We start from the raw sequence: 26,214 nt of genomic DNA, 5'->3' as shown, positions 1-26,214 counted from the left end.
TGCTTTATAATTCAAAGAAGAACAAATTGCAACTCCATCAACTTTTACGAGCAAATGGAGTTTGTCAGCAGGACGGCAGCATGAGCACAGTGCCAATTTACAATGTCATACCTACGCTAGTCCATGTACGCGATATCTAAGGGAGCGGCAAAAGTAAAACATCTTTATGATTCTGTGCAAAGCCACATCTACTGAGGCAGCATGACTTGGCTTTGTTTGGAATCCTAGTGCCAAACCAAACCGGGTGCAAACAGTGGGAAAGTAGTTATGGCATGATATTTCCAAGTGCAGTTTGTACTTTCCATCAAATACACAATTTACACAGCTTACCCCTGGACAGTTGTCAGGTACAAACATTGGACGTGGACTTATTTCAAGCTAGATACTTGTACACTATTGAATAATACATTAAGGCCTACATTTGTGTGGGCTGGTATCTAAAACAATGGTCTTGTGTACATAGAATGAACAGAAAGGGTTTAGCTTTCAATCTAATGGCACCAGTTTGGACACATAGCAAAATGTTTCTTTAAATATACTAAAAGTGTGAATCAGAAGCATTGAGAATTAGGACATCCTGCATCACTGTATGTTAGCGGTCAAGGAAAGTTGCCACCTTGGGGAGGGTGGCATTTGTTTACCAAATATACGTTAGTATTGAAATGCACAATGAGAATTTAGACATTCTAGGTAGAAGGAGACAGGGGATTTAGGTTAAAAAATGTACCTGAAGTAAAATAAAGTATAACAATTGTAGGAAAGGTGGTAGAAAACACAGAAATTTGCACTACTGAATTAAAAAAAATCTCTGCCTTGAGTAGACATTCAGGAATTCTGAACCTAAGCTGGAATGGTCATTAGCTCATACTACCCCATTTTACAATCAAGAAAACTGTATATTTCATAGATTTTCCATCTACAGATATTGGTTTGCCTAATTATACATTGTGTGGATCATTCAAAGAATCCTAAAGAGAACAACATGTATGATATTAATTTTCTTGGAATGTATCGATTGTTACAGTAAGATATATATATATATATATATACATATATATATATATATATATATTACCTACTGGCGGTCGCCAGTAGGTATATATAGTTAGGATTTTTTCCCTATGGGATTTCTGAAAATTCTATGTCTAATAACTTTGGCGGTTGTGGACGGAATCGGCTGAAATTTTCAGGAAAATGGCACATTTTGTTTCTGAGCAGCTCCTGGAAATTTGGGGGGGGGTTCGTCAAGGGGGGGCCGAGAAAAAAGGGGGGTCCCAAAACGCGTTTTTCCCATGTTAATTTCCATAGGGCGGTTGGACTCACTTTTAGCCCGAACGGCTGAATGGATTTCCACGAAACTTGGCAAAATTGTAGGGACTGTTAGCCCGATGTGCCTTTGCTAGGTCTCAATATATGTGCTTCAGTGGATTTTGAGAAATTAACGTTTAAATCAAGATATATATCTGTAACAGCGCTCCGGGCAGCGATCCGGTTAGCGAACTTTTCGCGTATCGGAACTTTGCGATGCGAAGCTGATTGGCCCTCCAGTGTCTGTCAACATTCTAAACAGTCCGGAGCGGCCGCCATCTTGTCTCTCGGTAGGATCGAGAGACAAGAGGAGGCCAAAACAAAGGGGGAAATGAAGGAAAGGGGGCAAGGTAGACCCCTTCTGACCCCCTAGGATTGATGAGGGGGATATTATAGAGCCACGCGGGGCCCCAAAAAAAAAAAAAAAATCCGATTTTTCGCCGTAGAGACGCGTCTTGGTAAGCGAACCGGGCAGCTAACCGGGCAGCTAACCGGGAAGCTAACCGGCAGTGTAACGGGAGTCTGAGGAGTAGCTGATTGGCTGTCAACATTGTAAACAGTCCGGAGCGGCCGCCATCTTGTCTCTCGGTAGGATCAAGAGACAAGAGGAGACCAAAACAAAGGGGGAAATGAAGGAAAGAGGGCAAGGTAGACCCCTTCTGACCCCATAGGATTGATGAGGGGGATATTATAAAACCATGCGGGGCCCAAAAAAAAAAAAAATCCTGAGGAGTAGCTGATTGGCTGTCAACATTGTAAACAGTCCAGAGCGGCCGCCATCTTGTCTCTCGGTAGGATCGAGAGACAAGAGGTGGAAAAAAAAAGGTGTAAATGAATGAAAGGGGTAAGGCAGACCCCTCCTGAACCCCTAGGATTGATGAGGGGGCTATTAAAGTTCCCTGCGGGGCAAAAGAAAAAAAAAAATTGCGATTTTTCGCGGTAAAGGTGCTTCCTGGTACGTTAACCGGCAGCGTAACGGGAGTCCGACATATTGTGTTTTTTGAACGTTTGTGATATGTGCACGTGTGGATTTTGTCTAATTAAGGTTAAAAAAATATATATATATCTTTAAGCGTGTTCTGGCGCGCTTACGTTTTGGGTTTGGTTTGCGCTGCAGAGACGATACGTCACGGTTATGCGATGCATCATGAGGCGTCTCACGGGCTACGTGATACGTCACTTAATAAAGAATATATTTTACAGCTATAGATATTAGCTTTTAAAAAACCAATGAAATTCACAGAAAAAACCATAGGTTATAGACCATATATAGTTAGGAATTTGCATTTACAAAACCTTGAAAATTCACTGAAAAAACCATAGGTTATAGACCATATATAGTTAGGGATTAGCATTTAAAAAACCTTATTTTATTTGCACAAAACCATTGAAATTCCATATATAGTTAGTTGCACTAACTATATATCGCGGACCCTCAATCCACTGCTAATGATGTCACATATTACATTATTCATGACATGGTCAGTGACATCACTGATGACATCTCAAATGACATCACTGATGACATCACTGATGACATCTCAAATGACATCACTGATGACATCACTGACATCTCATTTGACATTACTGATTACATCACTGATGATATCATTTATGTGATAATACATCTTCAGACTCTAATATAACCTTAGATACACTCAGTGTAAACAGGCACTCACAGACTGTCACACATCCATGGAGTTACTCACACACCTAGTCAGTCATGCAAAGAATCAATCACATCTCCATTTCCTCAACTATACAGTTATACACACCTTACTTATTCAAACATATAGTAACACATATTTACTCTCTTATACAATCCTTGATACAAGTTCACAATGATTCATACAGCCACTCACACATTCACTGGCTCTTATGTTCAGTTATTTATATATGTCAACTCTCACATGGAGTGTGTTTTACATATGTACTTACTTTGACATGTAGCACTGAGATATCCATTCACTCACCAATATACTCATGCACACAGTCAACTGTCCATACAGCTGTTTCTACATGCCGTTTTGAGCCCATACACCTAGGGAATCAACTGCTCACACATCTATGCACAGAGTTATACACCTCCCAGCCACCCACACACATACTCAGTCTCCCATACAAATACTTGGGCAACCATTCAATAACCCATATAGTTACTGATATAGCTACTGATTTAAACATGCAGCAGTTTACAGAACAACATAAATAATGATTGCCAAATTAAGACACTTTAATCACTAACCCATACACTCAGTGAGACACATTTAATCATTCTCTCATACAGTCAGTCATGCACCTACTAAATCCTTCATCCAGACACTTATACATCCACTCATTCTTCAATATGTAAGACATATTTTAACTTTACAGCAACATACAGTCACTGGGTGTTGTCATCAGTGATGTCATCAGTGATGTCATCAGTGATGTCATTTGAGATGTCATCAGTGATGTCATCAGTGATGTCACTGACCATGTCATGAATGATGTAATATGTGACATCATTAGCAGTGGATTGCGGGTCCGCGATATATAGTTAGTGCAACTAACTATATATGGAATTTCAATGGTTTTGTGCAAATAAAATAAGGTTTTTTAAATGCTAATCCCTAAATATATATGGTCTATAACCTATGGTTTTTTCAGTGAATTTTCAAGGTTTTGTAAATGCAAATTCCTAACTATATATGGTCTATAACCTATGGTTTTTTCTGTGAATATATATATATATATATATATATATATATATATATATATATATATTACATCATTCATGACATGGTCAGTGACATCACTGATGACATCTCAAATGACATCACTGATGACATCACTGATGACATCACTGATGACATCTCATTTGACATCACTGATGACATCATCCAGTGACTGTGTGTTTCTGTAAAGTTTAAATATGTTTTACATATTGAAGAATGAGTGGATGTATAAGTGTCTGGATGAAGGATTTAGTAGGTGCGTGACTGACTGTATGAGTGAGTGATTAAATGTGTCTTACTAAATGCATGGGTTAGTGACTAAACTGTCTGAATGTGTGCATCAGTATGTCTGTTGTTGTGTAAGCTGCTGCATGTGTTGATCAGTAGCTATATGAGTGGCTATGTAGGTTATTGATTGGTTGCCCAAGTATTTGAATGAGAGACTGAGTGTATGTGTGGGTGGCTGGGAGGTGTGTGAGTCTGTGCATAGATGTGTGAGCAGTTGATTCACTAGGTGTATGAGTTCAAGAGTGCATGTGGAAACAGCTATATGGGCGGTTGACTGTGTGCATGGGTGTGTTGGTGAGTGAATGGATATCTCAGTGCTACATGTCCAAGTAAGTACATATGTAAAACACAGTGCATGTGAGAGTTGGCATATATAAATGACTATACATGAGAGCCAGTGAATGTGCGAGTGGCTGAATGGATCATTGTGTACTTGTATCAGTGATTGTATAAGAGAGTAAGTATGTGTTGGTATATGTTTGAATAAGTAAGGTGTTGTGTGTATAACTGTATAGTTGAGGAAATGGAAGTGTGATTGATTCTTTGCATGACTGACTAGGTGTGTGAGTAACTCCATGGATGAGTGGCAGTGTGTGAGTGTCTGTATAGGTGTATGAGTACATATGATGGGGTTGTATTGATGAGTGACTCTATGTATGAGTGATTCTATGGGTGAAAGAGTGAATGTATGTGTAGACCTAGGAATCAGTGAGTTCGTATGTAGTAACTGGTATTGTTGTGTCAATGGTTTCAAGAATGGTAGTCTGTATTTAACACTGGGTGTATCAAAGGTTATATTAGAGTGTGAGGAGGTGCATCGTAATATCACATGAATGATATCATCAGTGATGTGATCAGTGATGTCAAATGAGATGTCATCAGTGATGTCATTTGAGATGTCATCAGTGATGTCATCAGTGATGTCACTGACCATGTCATGAATGATGTAATATGTGACATCATCAGCAGTGGATTGTGGGTGCGCGAAATATAGTTAGTACAACTAACTATATAGGAGCAATTTCAATGGTTTTTTAAATGCTAATTCCTAACTATATAAGGCCTGAAACCTATGGTTCTTTAAGTGAATTTGCAAGGTTTTTAAAATGCTAATTCCTAACTATATAAGGCCTGAAACCTACGTTTTTTTAAGTGAATTTGCAAGGTTTTTTAAATGCTAATTCCTAACTATATAAGGCCTGAAACCTATGGTTTTTAGGTGAATTTGCAAGGTTTTTTAAATGCTAATTCCTAACTATATAAGGCATGAAATCTATGTTTTTTTCAGTGAATTTGCAAGGTTTTTTAAATGCTAATTCCTAACTATATCAGGCGTGAAACCTATACTTTTTTTCAATAAATTTCAAAGGTTTTGTAAATGCTAATTCTATTAGCGGATAACGTTTATATATGTTATTATCCTTCTGGGACCACCTGAGCAGCCATCTTGTTTCTCAGAAGGGAGGCACAAGAGAGCACAAAACAAGAGTGGAAAACGCAAAAAGAGGGCAGGGTTGAGACCCCCTGACCCCCTAGCCCTTCTCAGGGGGTCCCAGAAGGACCACCAAGTGCAAACATTTTAAATAAATGTTTTTTAAATCGCGGGGTACGCGCACGGTAAGCGTACCATGCACGTACCCCGCGATTGTTTCGAATTATTATTTTTTTTTGCCCTTGGGGGTCCTTTTGGGACCCCCTGAGAAGGGCTAGAGGGTTGGAGGGTCTCTACCCTGCCCCCTTTTCGTGTTTTCCACTCTTGAAAGGTAAGCTCCTGAGGCGGAAGCCGGGAGCGAGGTACTAGCTTGATTAACTGAAAGTCACAGATTAAGTGTGATTTTAACTTTTGTGTGGTGTCACTGAAATTGATTTGTATTTTAAAAAAGAAAAACAGATTGCTTGTTTATTTAGGAACGCCTACCTTAGAACTCCTGTGACCCAGTTGCTGCACGCAGCGGAGCCAGCGCTGACGCTGCACGCTGGGCAGAACCTCCCCCCTCGCGCCCTCCCGCCACGAGCGGAGGCCACGCCCCCTTTTAGGCCACCCCCCCTACTCACGAGCATATAGCAAACGCGGACCTTCATTTCAGCAAAACTGAAAGGTAAGCTCCTGAGGCGGAAGCCGGGAGCGAGGTACTAGCTTGATTAACTGAAAGTCACAGATTAAGTGTGATTTTAACTTTTGTGTGGTGTCACTGGAATTGATTTGTATTTTAAAAAAGAAAAACAGATTGCTTGTTTATTTAGGAACGCCTACCTTAGAACTCCTGTGACCCAGTTGCTGCACGCAGCAGAGCCAGCGCTGACGCTGCATGCTGGGCAGAACCTCCCCCCTCGCGTCCTCCCGCCACGAGCGGAGGCCACGCCCCCTTTTAGGCCACGCCTCCTCTATCCTCAGTCGGTAACTATAAATCATGTGCATCTTTCGGTCGCGCAGCGGGCGAGCGCAGCGGGCGCGCCGTTTGCGCGCCAAAGGCGCGCCTAAGGCAAGCCCGTCTGCGCCCGTCCGCGGCCGGGCGCGGTCCAGGGCCAGAACCCTTGTCCGTTCCCCAAATGACCCCATAACTTACAGTACACAGGCCCTATGGAACCTACGCCCGACAATAAATGAATGCTGCTTGCACAATATGGAGATCATCTCCTCTAGTAAATGCCGTCACTACCCATTTCAAACGTGCATACAGATAGACGACAAAAAACGGACTAAGAGCCTCAGAGGAGGTCTGCTAAACTGTCGATCCCTCCCAAAACACGCCTTGCAAATTTGGAATATGCTCCTTGAAGAGGGCCTTGACATACTCTTTTTGACAGAGACATGGCTAGGGGCAGATTCCGACCCTGAAATCATTGAATCTCTTCCACCCGAATATAGTATAACCAGGGTAGATCGACCGGTAGGCCGAGGAGGTGGTATCGCTGTGATCAGCAAAGCCCCCCTGGTGTGTTCTCTTGAACCTCTTGGAATAGACAGCTGCGAAGCCGGCAAATTTGCACTGAAACTTGGTCCTCAGGACTACATCTCGGGTGTCCTCCTCTATAGACCCCCTGGGACCCTGGGAAATTTTAGACCAAGTTTACTAGAACACCTCACCCACTTAGCACTGAGACATAGGAACGTTCTCCTCATGGGGGATCTAAATATCCATTTCGAGAAGACCCAGCTAAAGGAGGTTACTGACCTTAAGCAGGAACTATCAAATACGAATATGGCTCTAAAAAACACCCACTCATATCCATGGCCATCTACTGGATCCAGTGTTCGCCAACTGGGAAGGCATTACTACTAGCACTCCTAACCCACTACCCTGGACTGACCATTTTTTAGTCCCTTTTGTGATTAACACGGCATATAAGTCTGCCCCCCTTCTGAGTGGCAATAATAGCTTCCCTCATCGCAGATGGAAAAAATTCTCACAACCCATCTTTAACAAGATGTTAAATCTATGTGGGGTGCCGGGAGGCACAGATAGTGAAAGCGCCAACCAAAATTTAGATACCCGAATTCTTGATGCCTTGAATCGGGTAGCTCCTCTATCCACGGCAAAAAAAGGGAATAGAGTCAGGAAAACGGCACCTTGGTACAATAATAATCTGCAATCGATCAGATCTGAGTGCAAAAAGCTTGAAAGACTCTGGCGCAAGGACAGAAATGATCTAACTAAGCTTCAATACAAAACAGCCCAGAGAAGATATCAAAAACAGGTCAGAACTACTAAAGCAGCCTTCTACGGAAAAAGAATTAGTGAGGCAGAATGCACATCTAGGGAACTCTTTAAAATTTACAAAGAAATCTCAGCTGTCTCGCTTTCCAACCCTCCAGAAACTGATTCCGTGATGGAATGTAACAAGGTGGCAGCATATTTTGCCAACAAAGTCAAGAAGATATACAGCTCCTTTTCCACTCATCCTGAGGCTGGAGAAACCTTCATAGAAATGAAGGAACCAGCGATGACAATGTTAAAACCAAAGCTACAATGCTTTACTGTCCCGCAAAGTAAAGAACTTGTTACCATATGCTCTAGCATAAAATCAGGTTCCCCTCTTGACCCCGCTCCTCCAAGGGTTCTGGCTGCATGTATAGCCACTTTAGAACCATACATCCGCCATGTCCTTACTACATCTTTTGAATCTCAGACCCTGCCTAGGAAATGGAAAAATGCAATTGTACTACCCATTAGGAAAAAACCTAATGTAAGCCATGATGTCCTAGAGAACCTACGACCAATCTCTCTGCTACCCTATACCGCCAAAATTGCTGAGAAAATTGCAAATGTGCAACTGATGACATTTGCGGATCAGAATAATCTTTTACACCCCTCCCAATCGGGCTTCCGGAAAGGCTTCTCTACTGAGACGGCCTTATTAAGAGCCACCGAAACTCTCCGTCAAGGAGCGGACGCTGGACTTACCATGGCACTGGTCATGCTAGATCTAAGCGCAGCGTTCGACACTGTAGCACACATCACCTTGCTACAGTGTCTGAACAGAGGAGGTGTGACCAATAGAGCACTCGGTTGGCTGAAATCGTTTCTAACAGGCAGAATCTTTCAGGTTCAACGGGGCTCATTTCGGTCTGAGGAGTGGGTATTAGAACAGGGAGTACCACAGGGCTCTGCTCTAAGTCCTACCCTTTTTAATCTATACATGGCACCCCTGGCGGAGTTGGTTCAATCGTTTGGCGTAGAGATTGTATCCTACGCCGACGATACTCAGCTCCTACTCACCCTCACTCAAACTCCGGCTGCTGAGGCTGACAATTTCAGAGCCTGTATGCAAGCACTGGCCACCTGGATGGATACGCACTGCCTTAAATTGAACGGATCCAAGACGGAAGTCTTGGTGGTAGGCGGTGATCAAAGACACTGGACATGCGATTGGTGGCCAAACTACCTAGGCGACATGCCAACACCATGCACTGAAGCAAAAAACTTAGGGATATGGATGGATCCCACACTCTCCTATCCACACATCAACCGTCTAGTAGGCAAGTGCTTTGGAGTCCTAAAAACTCTCAATAAAACCTTAGATTTCCTTCCTTTAGAAGCCAGGCGCACTATGACCCAGGCACTAATCACTTCACGCCTCGATTACGGGAATGTCCTGCTCTTGGGAGCTTCTAGTAAAAGCATAGGACGACTGCAGGTACTGCAAAATGCTGCAGCTCGCCTAGTGCCTAGACTCCCACGAAGGGCTAACTCTAAAGCCACCCTGGATGCCCTCCACTGGCTCCCAGTGAAAAAAAGAATAAAATACAAAGCACCCCTCATTTGCCATCAGATTATCTGGAACAAAGCCCCCGGATATCTGTCAGGTCTGGTTACCAGATACGAACCACGCAGATCACTAAGATCTAGCGATACGGGCACCCTTAAGACCCACCGCTACAGGAGAGAAAAAATGGGAGGCCGGTCCTTCAGAGTGACAGCTGCCACAGCATGGAAGTCAAGTCAAGTCAAGTCAGAGAATTTATATAGCACGCTACATACCCAGAGGGTCTCAAGGCGCTTAGGAAGGGGGGGGGGGGGGGATTACTTGTCAAATATCCACGTTTTAAGTTGCTTTCTGAATGCTAGATGGTTCTGGGTAAGGCGAAGGTAAGCGGGGAGTGAGTTCCATGTTTTAGCAGCCAGGTATGAGAAGGATCTGCCTCCCATGGTGGTCTTGTTGATGCGAGGTACAGTGGCGAGGGCTTGGCTGGAAGAACGTAGTTGGCGGGAAGGGGTGTAGAAAATATTTTCCGACGAAAACTCAAAACTTTTCTTTTTTCCTTATAGCCCTCCACTGCCCTTTTTGCCTCGCTCTGTCCACTCCCCCCCTTATGAGTTTATGCCTCTCTTTTTTAGCGCGGGGATACGCAGAGATGGCGTATTTTTCCATGTGCTCTACAAATGTCATTATTATTATTATTATTATTGTTTTGGGCTCTCTTGTGCCTCAGTTCTCCTGAAAAACAAGATGGTGGCCAACACTTCCTGGTTTGGAATGTTGACAGTCGACTGCCAGCCAATCAGAAACTCGCTCGCGCACGTAAGGGTACGCGCATGTGCGCGTATGGTACGCGTACCGTACGCGTATGGAGCACGTACGGTGAGCGCATATAGATATATAATTTGCTCCAATTCAATTTTCTCAACAACTAATGTAGGGATTTTCACCAAATATATAAAAGTGACTACTGCATACCTGTCCCTACCATTTTGCCAAGTTTGTTGTAATTCCGTTCAGCCGTTCGGGCTGTAGCCGTGTCTGAAGGTCCCATAGAAAATGCCATTTGAAAAATTTCAAATTCAATTTTCTCAAGAACTACTGGAGGGATTTTCACCAAACGTAGTAAAGGCACATCTGCATACCAGGCCCTACCATTTTGCCAAGTTTGGTGGAATTCCATTCAGCCGTTCGGGCTGTAGTCGTGTCTAAAGGTCCCTATGGAAATTAACATGGGGAAAACACGCTTTGGGACCCCCATTTCGGCCCCCACTTGACGAATCCCCCCGAAACTTTTAGGGAAGGAGCTGAGCGGAACTGGCCAAAATTCTGGAAAATTACACACAGATTCCTCAATCGGCGCCAAAGTTATTCCCAACAGAATGTTGAGCGCATATAGATATATAATTTGCTCGAATTCAATTTCTCCACAACTACTGGAGGGATTTTCACCAAATATAGAAAAGGCACTATTGCATACCTGTACCTACCATTTTGCCAAGTTTGGTGTAATTCCGTTCAGCCGTTCGGGCTGTAGCCGTGTCTAAAGGTCCCATAGAAAATGCCATTTGAAAAATTTCAAATTCAATTTTCTCAAGAACTACTGGAGGGATTTTCATAAAACATACAAAAGGCACTGCTGCATACCAGTCCCTACCATTTTGTCAAATCTGGTGTAATTCCCTTCAGCCATTCGAGCTGTAGCCTTGTCAGAATGTCCATACGGAAATTAACATGGGGAAAAAACGTTTTGGGACCCCCCTTTTTTCTCGGCCCCCGCTTGACGAATCCCCCTGAAACTTTCAGGAAAGGAGCGGAGCAAGGCGAGGCAAATTTAAGGAAAATTACAGGCAGATCCCTCAATCGGCATCAAAGTTATTTCCAATAGAATGTTCGGAATTTCCTATGGTAACTAGGTCCTAACTATATATACCTACTGGCTATCGCCAGTAGGTAATATATATATATATATATATACATATATATATATATATATATATATATATATATATATATATATATATATATATATATATATATATATATATATATATATATACATATATATATATATATATATATATATATATATATATATATATATATATATATATATATATATATATATATATATATATACATATATATATATTCACTGAAAAAACCATAGGTTATAGACCATATATAGTTAGGAATTCGCATTTACAAAACCTTATTTTACTCACACAAAACCATTGAAATTCCATATATAGTTAGTTGCACTAACTATATATCGCGCACCCGCAATCCACTGCTGATGATGTCACATATTACATCATTCATGACATGGTCAGTGACATCACTGATGACATCACTGATGACATCTCAAATGACATCACTGATGACATCTCAAATGACATCACTGATGACATCACTGATGACATCTCATTTGACATTACTGATCACATCACTGTTGATATCATTCATGTGATAATACGATGAACCTCTTCAGACTCTAATATAACCTTGGATACAATCAGTGTAAACAGACACTCACAGACTGTCACTCATCCATGGAGTTACTCACACACCTAGTCAGTCATGCAAAGAATCAATCACACCTCCATTTCCTCAACTATACAGTTATACAAACTTTACTTATTCAAACATATACTAACACATATTTACTCTCTTATACAATCCCTGATACAAGTTCACAATGATCCATACAGCCACTCACACATTCACTGGCTCTTATGCACAGTTATTTATATATGTCAACTCTCACATGTACTGTGTTTTACATATGTACTTACTTTGACATGTAGCACTGAGATATCCATTCACTCACCAATACACTCATGCACACAGTCACCGCCCATACAGCTGTTTCCACATGCACTTTTGAAACCATACATCTAGTGAATCAACTGCTCACACATCTATGCACAGAGTCATACACCTCCCAGCCACCCACACACACACTCAGTCTCCCATACAAATACTTGGGCAACCAATCAATAACCCATATAGTTACTCATATAGCTACTTATCAACACATGCACCAGTTTACAGAACAACAGACATAATGATGCACAAATTAAGACAGTTTAGTCACTAACCCATGCACTCAGTGAGACACATTTAATCACTCACTCATACAGTCAGTCATGCACCTACTAAATCCTTCATCCAGACACTTATACATCCACTCATTCATCAATATGTAAGACATATTTTAACTTTATAGAAACATACAGTCACTGGATGTTGTCATCAGTGATGTCATCAGTGATGTCATTTGAGATGTCATCAGTGATGTCATCAGTGATGTCACTGACCATGTCATGAATGATGTAATATGTGACATCATCAGCAGTGGATTGCGGGTGCGCGATATATAGTTAGTGCAACTAACTATATATGGAATTTCAATGGTTTTGTGTGAGTAAAATAAGGTTTTGTAAATGCGAATTCCTAACTATATATGGTCTATAACCTATGGTTTTTTCAGTGAATTTTCAAGGTTTTGTAAATGCTAATTCCTAACTATATATGGTCTATAACCTATGTTTTTTTCAGTGAATTTTCAAGGTTTTGTAAATGCTAATTCCTAACTATATATGGTCTATAACCTATGGTTTTTTCAGTGCATATATATATATACATACATATATAAACATATATCATCTGTATATCTATATAAATACAAACATAAATGCATGCATACATATACTTATATGCATACAGATGCATGTTATTTACTTGAAAGTTGAAAAAACACTAATAAAAGCAAAGCTAAAAAGCCACCTCATTACAAAAAGAATGGCTTTAACTTAAACGAGGGCGAGATCTATTGCATTTTCAATGCTTGTTTACTTTGGTTCCATCAAGAAGGCATTCAGATGTGTCACACATTTGCCATAAATTCTGAATGTTAGCACTCTAGTTGCACATTAGATCACTGTAGTAAAGCTACTGCTCACCAGGGACGTCTGCTGCTGGTATTCAAAGTGCATGTTTCAGTCTGCATGTCAGAATTTTTTTAATGAAATAGAAGAGGATTTGAGAAGTCACTCAAAATGATCCCTAATTTTTCTTTCTGAAGCACTAATCATACTTTCTATGGCAAAATTAACCCCCTCATGTTGTTCCTTTTTAAATTGAGGGTTTTAAGAGTTACCACTTTATTCCAATCAAGATGGCTTCAGGTGTGCCATACCTTTGTAATAAGTAGAACTGTTAGCGCTCTAGTTGTTCTTTAGAACACTCTGGGACATTCTGTCATTGGGCTATACTTGGGCTACATCTGGGTGATATTTGGGCTACATTTGGGCTCTTTTGTCTCTGGTGGCCATTTTGGGAGACTGCATGTCAGAATTCTTTAATGAAATAGAAGAGGATTTGAAAAGTCACTCAAAATGTGCCCTAATTTTTCTTTCTGCAGCACTAATAATACCTTCTATTGCATAATATACCCCCTCATTTTGTTCCTTTTTAAATTAAATGTTTTAAGAGTTACCACTTTATTCCCATCACGATGGCTCCAGGTGTGCTATACCTTTGTAATAAGTAGGACTGTTAGCGCTCTAGTTGTTCTTTAGAACACTCTGGGACATTCTGTCATTGGGCTATACTTGGGCTACATCTGGGTGATATTTGGGCTACATTTGGGCTCTTTTGTCTCTGGTGGCCATTTTGGGAGACTGCATTTCAGAATGTTTTAATGAAATAGAAAAGGATTTGAGAAGTCACTCAAAATGTGCCCTAATTTTTCATTCTGCAGCACTAATCATACTTTCTATGGCAAAATATACCCCCTCATGTTGTTTCTTTTTAAATTAAATGTTTTAAGAGTTACCACTTTATTCCAATCAAGATGGCTTCAGGTGTGCCATACCTTTGTAATAAGTAGGACTGTTAGCGCTCTAGTTGTTCTTTAGAACACTCTGGGACATTCTGTCATTGGGCTATACTTGGGCTACATCTGGGTGATATTTGGGCTACATTTGGGCTCTTTTGTCTCTGGTGGCCATTTTGGGAGACTGCATGTCAGAATGTTTTAATGAAATAGAAAAGGATTTGAGAAGTCACTCAAAATGTGACCTAATTTTCATTCTGCAGCACTAATCATACTTTCTATGGCAAAATATACCCCCTCATGTTGTTTCTTTTTAAATTAAATGTTTTAAGAGTTACCACTTTATTTCAATCAAGATGGCTTCAGGTGTGCCATACCTTTGTAATAAGTAGGACTGTTAGCGCTCTAGTTGTTCTTTAGAACACTCTAGGAGGCTGCAGTAGAACACAAAGGAATCAACTGACAGTCTCTGTCCTTGTTGGATGTACATGTTTTACTGAGAATGTCAGACTTCATTTTCACATGACTGAGAAAGATAATGTGAATTTACAGAAAATATGCTTTCAGTTAGCTTATAGATCCCCTTCCAAACCACTGTGGGAAAATCATGAGATATTAGTTTTCTTTCAAACAATATTCATGATATCACAGCAGAAGGTTTTTTCACATGGTAAAATCACCTTAGAACCCACCACAATTCCTAAAACGAGTATGGTACCATCAACAAATGATTTATAATGTAACTAAAGTCCTAAAACCCTCTATTAACTACAATGCTTTTTTAATGAGGTGCTATCATGTATATTGGTCCCAAGATGGCTGCCAACACTTCTTGGATGAAGTGCTGACAGCCAATCAGATCAGATGTGTGGTTAGGCTCCGCCCAGAATATATCTTTTTTTGAACCTAAATTACTCAAAATCCACTGGAGCACATATATTGAGACCGAGCAAAGGCACATCGGGCTAACAGTCCCTACAATTTTGCCAAGTTTCGTGCAAATCCATTCAGCCGTTCGAGCTAAAAGTGAGGCCAACCGCCCTATGGAAATTAACATGGGAAAAACGTGTTTTGGGACTCCCCTTTTTTCTCGGCCCCCCCCTTGATGAAACCCCCCCAAATTGTCAGGGGCTGCTCAGAAACAAAATGTTCCATTTTCCTGAAAATTTCAGCCAATTCCGTCCACAAACGCCAAAGTTATTAGACATAGAATTTTCAAAAATCCCATAGAGAAAAAATCCTAACTATATATACCTACTGGCGACCGCCAGTAGGTAATATATATATATATATATATATATATATATACACATATATGCAAAAAACTGTCCTCCTCATAACAAGTAGACATGGTGGCACAATGGGATAAAAGAGTTCCATTTATTGAAAGGATGTGGAATCCAGAGTTTTTTATATATACTGGCACATCTGAAGTAGAATGTGTGCACACCTGACGGCGTTTATCATGATTCTCATTGGTGGTTGAAGGTGGAAGGACTGCAACTTCCAGACAGCAGTTTGTTCAGGTTGCAGTTTCGCGGTGAGTAATCCAGTGAACCAGCTGCTTGTTTTACTTCTCGTTAAAGTGCTGGTTCTGGGCGTCGTCAGTTTAAGGGTTGCAGCGTGTATTTTCTGGGCAATGGAATGCCTCTTTGTCCCGCACTTGCTGCCTCGTAGTCTCTTGGAGGACAGGTCTGGGGCATCAATGAAGTAGTGATGTCTCTCAACGCATTCGTCGACTATTGTCCATAGCAGAGTCTCTGTTCCTTGAGGTGTGAGGCGGTCTGGGATAATTGCCATAATCCCTAGACACTTGGAGAAAGGGCCATCCTTGCGCTGTATGGCACGCGCTAAAATGCAAAAAACTTTCCTCCTCATAACAAGTAGACAAGGTGGCACAACAGGATAAAAGAGTTCCATTTATTGAAAGGATGTGGCATAACACGTATCGGCTTTCGCCTTCGCAGATGCAGTCCTTTCCAAATGCTGCTGACGCTGGAATCCATAGCTTTTTATATATACTGGCACATCTGAAGTAGAATGTTTGCACACCTGACGGCGTTTATCAGGATTCTCATTGGTGGTTGAAGGTGGAAGGACTGCATCTCCCAGAGTGCAGTTTGTTCGGGTTGCGGTTTCGCGGTGAGTAATCCTGTGAACCAGCTGCTTGTTGTACTTCTCATTAGAGTTCTGGTTCTGGGCGTTGTCAGTTTAAGGGTTGCAGCGTGTATTTTCTGAGCAATGGAATGCCTCTTTGTCCCGCACTTTCTGCCTCGTAGTCTCTTGGACGACAGGTCTGGAGCATCAATGAAGTAGTGATGTCTCTCAACGCTTTCGTCGACTATTGTCCATAGCAGAGTCTCTGTTCCTTGAGGTGAGAGGCGGTCTGGCATAATTGCCATAACCCCTAGACACTTGGAGAAAGGGCCATCCTTGCGCTGTATGGCACGCGCTTAAATGCAAAAAACTGTCCTCCTCATAACAAGTAGACAAGGTGGCACAACGGGATAAAAGAGTTCCATTTATTGAAAGGATGTGGCATAACGCATTTCGGCTTTCGCCTTCGTCAGATGCAGTTCTTTCCAAATGCCGCTGACGCTGGAATCCAGAGTTTTTTTATATATACTGGCACATCTGAAGTAGAATGTTTGCACACCTGACGGCGTTTATCAGGATTCTCATTGGTGGTTGAAGGTGGAAGGACTGCAACTCCCAGAGTGGAGTTTGTTCGGGTTGCGGTTTCACGGTGAGTAATCCTGTGAGCCAGCTGCTTGTTGTACTTCTCGTTAGAGTTCTGGTTCTGGGCCTCGTCAGTTTAAGGGTTGCAGCATGTATTTTCTGGGCAATGGAATGCCTCTTTGTCCCGCACTTTCTGCCTTGTAGTCTCTTGGACGACAGGTCTGGAGCATCAATGAAGTAGTGATGTCTCTCAACGCATTCGTCGACTATTGTCCAAAGCAGAGTCTCTGTTCCTTGAGGTGCGAGGCGGTCTGGGATAATTGCCATAACCCCTAGACACTTGGAGAAAGGGCCATCCTTGCGCTGTATGGCATGCGCGAAAATGCAAAAAACTGTCCTCCTCATAACAAGTCGACAAGGTGGCACAACGGGATAAAAGAGTTCCATTTATTGAAAGAATGTGGCATAACGCGTTTCGGCTTTCACCTTCGTCAGATGCAGTCCTTTCCAAATGCCGCTGATGCTGGAATCCTGAGTTTTTTATATAGACTGGCACATCTGAAGGAGAATGTTTGCACACCTGACTTCGTTTATCAGGATACTCATTGGTGGTTGAAGATGGAAGGACTGCAACTCCCAGAGTGCAGTTTGTTCGGGTTGCAGTTTCGCGGTGAGTAATCCTGTGAACCATATATATATATATAGATCGCCAGTAGGTAGTTATAGGTAGAACCTAGTTTCCATAGGAGAAAAGTATTTTTTGATTTGCTAATAACTTTGGCGTCGTTTGACAAATCTTTCTGAAATTCTCAGAACTAAAAATCCATCCAGGTTAGCTCCTATCCTGAAAGTTTGGGGGTGATTAGTCAAGCAGAGGATGAGAAAAAAGGGGGGTCCCAAAACATGTTTTCCCTTTGTTAATTTCCAAAGGAAATTTTGAGACGAGGTACAGCCCGAACTGCTGAAAGGAATTAACTCAAATTTGACATGAAGGTGGTATGTGAGTCAGAAAGCGACCTTTTTTTTCAAATGGTGTAAATCCATTCAGTAGTTGCTGAGAAATTAGAAAAATAAAAGTTTCGATATCCGTGCACGAGCTTTACTGTGATTGGCTGCCAACATTCCAAACAAGGAAGTGTTGGCAACCATCTTGTGGCTCGGTAGAATCAAGTCGCCAGAAAACAGAGAAACAAAGATATAAAACAAGAGAAGGGGGCAGTGTAGAATAACCCTGACCCCCTAGCCCTGCTTAGGGGGTCCCAGAAGGACCCCTAGGACCAAAAAAAGAATTAAAAAATAAACAAAATTGGCACAATTTGTGCTGGGGTCGCGGGTTTCAACGTTATATATTTTAATGAGGCCCATGGGTGGGCTAGGCTCCGGGGGCATTTCTTAAAAAATAATAGCAGGACTTGCTGGGGCTGCAGGGGCCCGCTGTGGTCAGGGCTTCAGTAATGTTGGGAGGGGTGTTGCGCAGCCCCCGTCTTGGAGCCCTGCATGTGCTTTTAACTTTGGTGTCGTTTGATGAAGGTTTACGAAATTATCCAAAACGTTTCTCTTTTTTGATCAGCTCCTATATTTAAAGTTTGGGGGTAATTGGCCTAGGAGGGGGTTGATAAAAAAGGGGGTCGCAAAACGTGTTTTCTTTGTGCAATTTCCATACAAAACTTTAGAGAAGACTACAGGTGAAAGTGCTGAAACAAAATTAGGCCAAATTTAGCAGGGAGAAAGGTGTTGTTTAATTGGTGTAAATCCATTCAGTAGTTTTTGGGAAATATCACATTTTACAGATATTAACATTTTAGAATTCTGACATCTGATTGGCTGAGGCGTTTCGAGCACGAGCTTGCAGCTGATTGGCTGTGAACTGTTGAAACTAGGAAGTGTTGACAGCCATTTTGTGATTCAGTCCGTCAGCTCGCATCTGTCCGTGTAGAAGCGACCAGGTTCATAGTTTTACCTCTGTGAGGCAACACTGGTATCTGTGTCTGTGTGAGATACCCTTTTCATGCTGCCTTTCCTTACATCAGTAGGTCATGGCTATGCCTTCACAAGCCAGGGCTTCGGCTCGGAGCTCTGTGAGTCAGTCTGTCGGCAAGATTTGCTACATTAACGAAACAGTACTGCACTACCCTAAATCCTAAAACAATATTTCCAGCACGAACCTTCAAGCAATACACAAACATACTGCACTACTCTAAATCCATAAACAGTTCTCTCAGCACAACCCCCTACAGTACACAAACACCACTGTACTAACCTAAACCATAAAACAGTACCATGAACGCAAGTGAAGCTACGTAAGCCACTATCTCTACTAAGTGGTGGTTGGACACAATATTTGACATGTCGTTGACGTAATCCATCAGCTGACCGGGACTGACGTGCTGACTCCAACCACTGAACCCAGAGTGTACCAAAGCAGAATCAGGGAGTGGGTCCATTTGCTCAGTGAATACTTCTACACGTGCAATCTCACATGCCCAGTTCCCAACATGCATGCTATAAATGGGCATCACCATGACAATCCTGGTCATGGGCCAACAGGGGGCACACACACCCGTCGTAATCCATGTCAGCTATCCACATGTTGGAGAGGCACATGCCCATGCAACACTCGGATAGGCACGTGCGATATTGCAACACAGGTTGAACGCAGGTGACGTCCTCAATGCAGAAGCTCAGCCGGTAAATGATCCTCAGCAGTGCCAAAGGCAGTGCACCCAGGACATGCAGCTGACGTGCAAGGTGTCGGTGGAAGTGAATGGAGTCCACCATGTGTTTGGGATGCCCTGCCATTGTGTCAGTGGCTTTGCTTGTAGCTGAACTGGGTTGCTGTGTGCCAATCTTGTGGATGAAATGGCACAGCTTGGTGCAATGAGCCGGGTCTGTGTGCAATGGGTGCAGGGGTGTACTCGTTGTTATCAAATGAGGCAGTGCGTAGTGTGGGAGACAAATGCAAATATTATCGTGTCTGTCAGGGGGGGCTGGCCACTTGCAAGTTCCTTCTCGGAACAGCAGATGTGCTAGCGCAAGATAGGTCAGCCGAAGAACCTTTCATCCCTACGGTAACTTCTCCAGCTGCATTCATACAGGATGTATACAGAGGCCGGTCGTGGGTGTTGTGGGATGTCTACAACCCTGGTCATCATGGATGAGATGCCCAGCACGAAGCACATGGGCGGGTTCACTATGTGTTACATTGCCAAACAGATGCTCCTCCCTCCCATGAGCACCCACACTTTTGGCGCTGCGCAGTTGTATCACGTGCACTCCTACGGCACACCATTGTAATGCCTATTCACGCATGTCCTGCGGCATTCAAACCAGACTGTGACCCTGCCCTTTGGAGGTGGTCCATACCACTTTACAACATCCACTGCTGCGGTCCTTGTGGCGGCCACACCAGAACACAGAGATACATTTACCGCACTTCCTGCACACGGACATGTCCGAGACACCCCGATCCCCTTGTCAGACCAGCACATGCCACTTGTGAATGTAGGAGGATGCGTGCATAGCTACATGTCCAGGCTCACTGCTAATGCTGAGGTGACATGGTAATGTCCGTTGAAGACAGCACACTGTGATGTTGCAGGGCCCGTGCCCATCATGCTAACACAATGACCACACGGACATGGATGTATGACGCAACGCATACTTTTACAACGCCTACCTTTACAACGCAATCTTTACACCTCAACATCCATTACAACGCATACCATTACAACACATGCCATTACAACGAATTCTTTGAAACTACCTTTACAACGCATTCCACTACAACGCATACTACATTTACAACGCATACCATTGCAACGCATAACATTACATTGCATGTAAGGTAAGTATTGGATAGTGTAGGGTTAAAAATTACTATTCTAACTCCAGGGGGTGCAACATTAGGGTAAGTGTTGGATAGTGTAGGGGTAAAATTTACTATTCTAACTCCAGGGGGTGCAACAGTAGGGTAAGTGTTGGATAGTGTAAGGGTACTATGTGTTGTTATGCTATGAGTTGTAATGGTATGCATTGTAATGACTGCGTTGTAATGGCATGCGTTGTAGTGGTGTGCGTTGTAGTGTCCTGTGTTGTAATGATTGCGTTGTAAATGCATGCATTGTAATGGATGTTGCGTTGTAAAAGTTTTCTTGTAATGCTAGTGCGGTGTAAAAGTTGCGTTGTAAAGGTTGTTTCCCCACGGACACACTTGCTCAGATGCAGGTTCGGGGGCGTTGGCGGTCCTTGGGTTGTTGCGATGAGTGTTGTGACCCTTATGGGTATCCGTGTATCATGCTTATTGACTCTAATGGCACCTGTGGGTGTTCCGATGTGGCTCTTGGCTGTGTTCCCTTTCATGCTGCAGGTCGTCATCCTGCTTAACACCAACAGAAAGCAGGTGTGAAATCCTTTGTGCTAACGCAGCTTATCTCCGGAATTTGTTTCACATCGCAGTTTTGCATTTCGTTGTGAAAGTTGTGATATGGTTTTTTCGTGTACAGAAAAATAAACAAACTGGGCAGTGTATCCCGTCAAAATCGAGCACCTGACCCACTATTTCCAATCAATATAAATACAATAGGATTTCTTCATTGATTTTGTGTGTACACTGAAAATGTATCCACTACCACAGTGCAATTCAAAACAGGATTTTAGTATTTAGAATAAATCTCAAAGGTGTACCTCGAGGGTTTTTGCACAGAAACACCTACTCTGCATCTCATTATCAGCGGTTTAACACCTTCAGCGCGGGTGTCAGACCCCTTCATTCTCAAGTGTCCGTCATCACGCTCAGAAGGTCGTGTTTAAAAAGACCAAAACCAAGAAGAGCTTCCTGGTCTGTTTTAATGCGATTTCGGCTCTCCAAGATGGCCGCTGAAGTCGCAAGTTTTTCAACAGTCTAGTGTTTCCCATCCGTGATCAACACAGCTCTGAAGAGGCGCGCGCTGACTACAAGCTGCGCACTTCACCGAGTATCTCAGCCGGAGCAGTTGCGTGGTCCCGAACTTGAGGAAATCTGAGAAGAGAAAACAGAGTTAAGCCCCCCGACATTCATAGAACATTTAACGTTACATTTCCCCTAACCCTTTAGACTTACCTTGGCGGTTTTGCCGCGATTGGAAGAAGTCCGTTTTTCCGTCAGTTTTGGGTGAAAGGAAAGAACGAGCGCTGTCATCTTGAAAACGAGCACCTGAGCGCTGTCATCTTCAAAATGAGTACCTGAGAAGAAGTTATCAAGAAAGACAGAGCTAAGTGATAATTCCATGAACATTGTGATAAATGTATATACAGTGACAAGAGACTTGTACTAAATACTTAAAGAAAGATATAAGTCTGAATTACCCGGAAGACAAGCAGTCATACCGTCAGAACCTGAAAAGAAGATAGACATGCAATTAGTCTAAGAGTTCAGAGAAAGGAAATACAGAAGTGGAACAGAATCAGAACAGGAAATATACATACATAATACATTAAGAAAAAGAAGACGTAGAAGTAAAAGTCCAGTCATAGAAAGAGAAAGTAAGTACATAATAAATATACACATTAGAGTTCAGGGTACAAGAGATTAGCATAGAAATTAATCAATATGTAATTAATTATACAGGTACTACTGCTAAGGACAGAGACGCGTAAAAGGCAACAACCAAGGTCATAACCAAGTTACACAGAAGAGAGGTTAATTCTTGGAAGTCAAGTGGTAGGTTGCTAATAAAATAAAATAGACAATAGAAGGGTAGAGAAGGACTGGACAGGAATTTATAATAATCTTTTCTCTACAGGTTCCAATCACTAATAAGTCTGCAGGTCGGACTGAAGAAAGGAGCCACCCAAGAAATCTCTTCTCTCTCTCTCTGTTTATTATTTTATCCAATATCCTCCTTCCCCCGGGATAACAATTTAGAGACTTGTGTCATCGAGCTCTGGGTTGTTGTTCGGGGTGGATTTGGGAATAGGCATCTCTGTTCCTGTGCAGCCAAGGTGAGTGAGTTTTCTCGGAGTCTGACAGAGTGAAGTGCCCAAGTTGCACTGAGCACCCGAACAGAGATGGCAGAGGGAATTGATATGCAAAGTTTAAGTGCAATCCTTTATACGATTCAAAAAGAGTCAGGCGCGGTCAGAGAGGAAAAACGAAACCTTAGATCAGAAATAATAAGTTCGAGAAAAGAAACCGCAGAATTGGCGCAAAGAATTAGACAACCCTTTAGTCCAGGGCAAGAAATACCGGGGTCCCTAGCTGAGAGTTCAAAAAGGATAACCACTCAAGTGATACATTCCTTGTCTCCCGTTATTCCTCTAGCCGCCCCAGAAAGATTTAGCGGAGATACACAAAAGGCGCAAATATTTATTACACAGTGTTCACTTCATTTTCTATGCCGCCCTTTGATTTTCCCAGACGCACAATCGAAAGTCGCCTTCGGTCTGTCATATTTGAGTGGTGATGCAGCTTCATGGTCCTTACCTTTGATCACCAAGAATGACCCTATTCTACAAAACTATGAAGAGTTTAAACAGGAGTTCCTTCGAACCTCCGACAGAAGAAGAATTTCACAAGCCGTAGACAATGAGTTACTCGATTTAAAAAAGGAAATCGAGACTTAGTGTCCTACCAAACTTGTAGTGGAGACGGATTGGCCGGAGAGTAAGAGAGCGGCAGTTTTCTATCGGGGATTGAAGGGCGATCTAAAAGATGTGCTGGCGGCGATACCAAACAGACCGACCGAGATTTCGGCGTTAGTGGACCTAGTGTTAGAGATTGACTTTCGACAAGGCGAAAGAAAAGGCGAGAAAAAAAAAGACTTTAGACCAACGGTTCCCAGGTTCGATAGAGTTAGGTCAGAGAACAATCGAAGTCATGACGGAGAACCGGGAGCGGAACCTATGCAGATAGGAACGATACGCAGCCCCTTGTCGAAAGAAGAGAAGGATAAAAGAAGAACAAATAATCTCTGCATGTACTGTGGAACTAGTGGCCATTTTGTCAGATACTGTCCGAAGAAGCCCAAGACAACCTTTAAGCCGAAGGAAAACTAGAGGCACCACCCGTTGGAGGAGTTGAACAGGTGGATGCGTTACAAAAGAAAACTCCTGAGGAACATAGAGTGGCGAATACCTTGCAGTCTGTGGCACCTCATTTGATTCTGTCAATGGAAATAAGATTTAGAAATATAGCCTTGCCAAATTCTCTGTAATGATTGATTCGGGGGCCACAGGAAATTTTTGCGACTTGAAGTATGCGAATAAAGTAGGAGTTCAAGCAATCAAAAAATCCAAGAGTGAATCAGTTAGAGCTGTTGATGGAACAAGTTTAACGTCTGGTCCCATTGTGAGTCATACAGAAGTGGTTCAACTTATTTCTAATGATGGGCATGAAGAAAGAATTCAATTTAACTTGATAGACGCTCCTCAGTTCGAATTGATACTGGGTCTTCCTTGGCTCACTGAACATAACCCGCTGATTGATTGGAGCACCAGAACGATAAGAATGAATTCAGATTATTGCATGGAGTCAAGTCAAGTCAAGTCAGAGAATTTATATAGCGCACTACATACCCAGAGGGTCTCAAGGCGCTTAGGAAGGGGAGGAAGATTACTTGTCAAATATCCACGTTTTAAGTTGCTTTCTGAATGCTAGGTGGTTCTGGGTAAGGCGAAGGTAAGTGGGGAGTGAGTTCCATGTTTTAGCAGCCAGGTATGAGAAGGATCTGCCTCCCATGGTGGTCTTGTTGATGCGAGGTACGGTGGCGAGGGCTTGGCTGGAAGAACGTAGTTGGCGGGAGGGGGTGTAGAAGGACAGTCGTGAGTTGAGGCATTCTGGTCCGATGTCGTAGAGTGCCTTGTGTGCGTGGGTCAGAAGTCGGAAAGTGATTCTCTTGTTGACGGGTAGCCAGTGGAGGTCTTTCAGGTGACCAGAGATGTGTTCGTTGCGCGGGATGTCTAATATGATCCTGGCTGAGGCGTTTTGGATTCGTTGGAGTTTCTTCTGGAGTTTAGCGGTAGTACCTGCGTAGAGGGTGTTTCCGTAGTCCAGTCGGCTCGTGACCAAAGCATGGGTGACCGTTTTCCTGGTTTCGGTGGGGATCCAGCGAAATGTTTTTTTGAGCATGCAAAGAATGTTGAAGCAGGATGAGGATACGGCGCTGACTTGTCTGTTCATCGAAAGTGAGGAATCCAGGATGACGCCTAGGTTCCGTGCGTGGTCTGTCGGGATGGGTGCTATTCCAAGGGCTTCCGGCCACCAAGAGTCGTCCCATGCAGAGGGGGATGTACCTAGGATGAGGACTTCTGTTTTATCTGAGTTCAGTTTCAGACGGCTGTGTTTCATCCATTCAGCAACTTCTTTCATTCCTTCGTGAAGGTTAGTTTTGGCGGTGCTGGGGTCCTTGGTGAGAGAAAGGATTAGTTGAGTGTCATCCGCGTAAGAGATGATGTTGAGGTTGTGTTGGCGGGCGATGGTCGCGAGGGGGCTCATGTATACGTTGAAGAGGGTGGGGCTGAGTGAAGATCCTTGTGGTACGCCACAGATGACTTCAGAGGCCTCGGACTTGAATGGTGGAAGGCGGACTCTCTGGGTTCTTCCGGTGAGGAACGAGGTGATCCATTCAAGTGCTTTTCCTTGTATTCCGATGTTACTGAGGCGTTGTAAAAGGGTGCTGTGGCAGACTGTGTCGAATGCTGCAGAGAGGTCGAGGAGGATGAGGGCGACTGTGTCTCCATTGTCAATTAGAGTTCGAATGTCGTCTGTTGCTGCGATGAGGGCGGTCTCAGTGCTGTGTTTTGCTCGGAAGCCAGATTGTGAGGAGTCGAGGGATTTGTTGGCTTCGAGGAAAGCGGCGAGCTGGTTGTTGACAGCTTTCTCGATTACTTTGGCCGGGAATGGAAGGAGCGAAATGGGGCGGTAATTTTTGAGTTCGGTGGGGTCCGCTGTGGGTTTTTTCAGAAGGGCGGTGAGTTCAGCGTGTTTCCAGTCTTCCGGGAAGGTGGTGGAATTGAAGGAGCAGTTGATGATGTCTCGGAGGTGCGGTGCTATGACGGAGTCTGCTTTGTTGAAGATGTGGTGAGGACATGGGTCTGTGGGGGATCCTGAGTGGATGGAGTTCATCAGGCGGATGGTGTCCTCAGTGGAGATTGGCTTCCAGTCGTTAAGGGTGTTCGCGGGGGGGGAGTGTTCAGCAAATGGTT

Source organism: Lissotriton vulgaris, chromosome 1_1 (genome assembly GCF_964263255.1).
Source record: "Lissotriton vulgaris chromosome 1_1, aLisVul1.2, whole genome shotgun sequence".
NCBI classification, from domain to species: domain Eukaryota; kingdom Metazoa; phylum Chordata; class Amphibia; order Caudata; family Salamandridae; genus Lissotriton; species Lissotriton vulgaris.
The sequence above is the reverse complement of the archived record's forward strand: the minus strand, read 5'-3'. Positions refer to the sequence as shown.